Raw genomic sequence first — 3,995 nt, forward strand, 5'->3', positions numbered from 1 at the left:
CTGTCGGACGGGAAGGGCAGGGACAGAGGGGCTCAGGGACTCGCCTCTGAGTGCAGCACACGAATACGATCCGTGTTCATACCGACACAAGTGCAGCTTTTTCGGCACTACTCTTGTGAATGGGCCAGATAAGCACAGGAAATGCCGAATTATTTTCACGTCTCATCTAACCGAACTATCGTATTATCACCTGCACCAGAGACTGCCGAGCTCCTCGTTACGTAATGAAGGGAATGCCGTTATATAAGCAAGCGCCAATTGACCAGCAGACCGCAGTGTGAGGCACAAAACGAACAATGTTGGAACGTTTTCCCGAGAACAGCGTGGTTCGCCACGACCCTTGGGAACAATGTTCTACGCCACCAAATAATTAAACTGCTTTGCAATATTCAAACAAAACTAGTTATATCATGGCATTTTAATAGCGGTGTTACGCTACAGGTCAGCACCAAAGTAAAAATGGCGGTTTGCAACACATTGCTTCATTTCATTCTCAGCTAAAGTGACGGGAATGAGACAAGTACCTAACTACGATCAATAGCTGATACGGTACATAAATCACGAGAACAAGTTACGTGCCGTCCAAAATTTATTATACATGTCAATACATAATTGTACAACGGCTGCACGCCCCCACATGCTAACTGGCTGAGCGCTGGATCAGCTGACTCTTGCCTGTGCACTCGACTGCCTACTGCCTACTGCCTACTCATCTGTTGTGCTCCGCTCGCCAAGGCCACCAATGCATAGTCATAAATCATCCTACGACATGCCATGAAGCGTCGATCCAGAACAATGTATGACTTTGGCCAGCGATCAATCGTACGGAACATCACTAGGTTATGATTCATTCGGGGTGGGCAGAGCCGAGTGTCGATTTTCGGAGGACACCCGGCAGAATTCCTCCTTACAAAACACGGCGTCACTCGTCGTCCCAGCCCGTGTTTTCTGACATAATGCCATCGTTAATAGCTCTGAGTGTTATAGCCCTACACTCAGCAGTACTGCACCTATAAATTGACGCAAATACGGAGACATGGCATGTTTCCAAAGGGAACAAATAGGGCCATTATTCATGCCCGCTTGTTGTGCACGTGTAATATACCCAAGGTTACGACATGCATTGAATGGAACTACTTTTTAGGAATATTCTATTAGGAATACGATGCTCTGTGCACAGTGCCAAGTTAATATTCATCAACCAGCAATGATCTATATAACTGAGACTGACATCATGGACCTCAACGCAAGCATGCTACTTGCCATAAAAAGAATTGAACAGTACATGATCAAAGTCACCATTAACCCGCGACCCGTAGGGGGAGGGGGGGGGGGGTCGAAACGTTCTCCTGTCTTTTTCCGTAGATATCTCCTAAACAGCTGCAGATATCGCCACCCAAATTTCAGGACCCTTCCGGGCATCAATTTAACACATTGTTAACAAATATTTTTCCAGAGGCTATGAAAAGTTGGCCACAAATGACGTCAAAATGACGTCATGTTCTGCCATTTACGACCTAAAAAGGGTTTCGCGAGAAGAGCTGTCAGGCCTACAGCTTTGAAGATACAGAAAAATGTTTAATACATTTAATACACCACCCAAAAGGTGTAGAATTGATAGGGCTATAAAATTGCTATGTCGAATTTTTGACATTTTGGGATTTTGACCCCTAAAAATAAAAAAGTGATTTTTTTATATATTAGCCAAAAAATCCCAAAAGCTTTTCGAATTTCGAAAAAAAATCCGGAACATATATGATAGAACCTACCGTCGGGTATTCAGATATCACATTTTAGATCGATGCCTCTTTTTTTGGCCAAGTTGTAGCGAAAAAAAAAAACTGTTCAAAAATGATGACGTCAAATTTCAAACTCAGTTTTTGGCAATTTTAGACCACGTAGCGCCAAACAAAGACACCATTAGACTCCTCGTGACGATCTGCATCAAATCGATACCCATTTTATGCAAAAATATCAACTTTGAAATTTGACCTAATTTGACCTGACCTTGATCTGATCTTCACCAGAACATAACCTTAACTGTCCCCAAAGGCTGCCTGATCCACATAATCGCATTTGTCATGTAAAATGGACCATAAAACATGTACCACACGACATTTTCATACTGCAACCGTCAGTGACCCAACCTCTGTGACCTGACCTGGTATCAGTGACTTCAGATAGCAAAATAGGTGTTTGGCGAACAATTTTCCACCGAAGATTTTCAACAAATAACCAATTAACTCTATTCCACGACACATTTATTGGAATGCCTGTAAACGGTGAAAATGCGACCTTTGACCTGACCTGTGACGTCATCGGATGGGCCGAGGTCAAGGAAATTCGGTCACAATGTAGTTCCCCGGTGGAGCTATCGAAACTCGAAAGCCGTTTGAATTTTGAGCGTTGGCCGGTAAATTTCCGAGATCTAAAGGGGGGGGGCGAAACGGCCCCCCTACGGATGGTAGGGTCCGCCGATAGCCCTACGGGGCGCGGGTTAAATACGGTAAATGCATAATGCCGCACCCTACCAATTTTTTTCAAGGTTGACGTGTGAATATATTGACCATGGCAAAGGTACTTGCTTGATGCAGTTATACATAAAAAGTAAAATGTCTGTTACCTACTTAATATATCAGTGCATTAAGTAAAATCTGCCCAATTTCTCGAAACATATTACAGATAGTGAATATTTCTAGAGACTTAATTCTCCGCGAATTTGGAAAGAAAATTAAGTATTAACCTCTAAAGTAGACGTGAGTTCTAGCATGCCATATCAAATTGGGCACTAGAAACAATGAAAACACATATTTTTTGTGTGTACGCAAGCAGCATTGACATTTATCGGATGACAGCTAACTGACGCTCGTTTCATCATGTAGGTACGCGATCAAATTCAACGGAAATGTTGCAATCTAATCGCCTTGAATTGATTCAAATATGTAAGGAATGGCGCTCAGCCCCGTCACATTATCCAAGAAACGAAGATATACGACACAATACACATAACTCACTTGGTTTAGCAACAAAATACAGTGAAGTGTAGTCGATAAGAGTACATACCAGTATAACGCCTTATGGGGCGACTAACGGAGCGAGCGAGAGGGTGGGCCTTGCACGTGCGAAATTTCGAGGGGGTACCTCCAACTGACTTGTGCACGGCACCCTACAAACCGGTCTCTAGCGATGTGCCAAATTTGGGCACAGTCGGCCCAGCCGTTCTCTAGATCTGGAAGCGGCACCCTGCACGTGCGCACGTGCAAAATGGGTCCCAACTGACTTGTGCACGGCACCCTACTAACCGGTCCCTAACTGTGTACCAAATTTGAGCGCAATCGGTCGAGCCGTTCTCGAGATCTGGAAACGACCCCTGCACGTGCGCACGTGCAGCAGCACCCCAACTCTGGCACATGGATATGCAGTGCCTAGTGGGTGCCTACCTACATGCCAACTTTCAGCGCAATCGGCCCAGTAGTTACCGAGATATTGCAACAATTACAAAACGGACACCTCTTCGTTTTGCACGGCACGTGCATAAGGGGTCACCCACATGCATCGGAATAGCCAATACTTGGTAGAAGGAATGAAGCTACCCTACAAAATTACCGCGTGTAAATCGGTCAAGTGGTTGCTGAGATATAAGCCTCGCAAAGCGTCCGCACGCCGGCCGGTCGGCCGGCCGGCCGGCCGGCCGGCCGCTCATACTCAGAAATTTCCGTTAATCTAAGGAAGACTTCGCTGCTTCGCTCGCTCCGTAACTACATTGACATCAATGGCAAAACTGCACTCTTAAACTCGTCACATTTTGGTTCTCCCATATTTCCATGGAAAAAGCTATAAAACTGATACAATCCATCATATTCAAACCACATTCGAGTCCATTCACACGCCAAGTACAGGTATGTACAAGTTTTAGACAGAGAGAACCCAACATTCGTCCGCATAATAAAGCTTGTTTGCAGCAGCATAACAGCGGCCGGCACAACCCTCTAACC

This window comes from Amphibalanus amphitrite, unplaced genomic scaffold, assembly GCF_019059575.1.
Source record: "Amphibalanus amphitrite isolate SeventyFive unplaced genomic scaffold, NRLGWU_Aamphi_draft 001085F_arrow, whole genome shotgun sequence".
Classification (NCBI taxonomy): domain Eukaryota; kingdom Metazoa; phylum Arthropoda; class Thecostraca; order Balanomorpha; family Balanidae; genus Amphibalanus; species Amphibalanus amphitrite.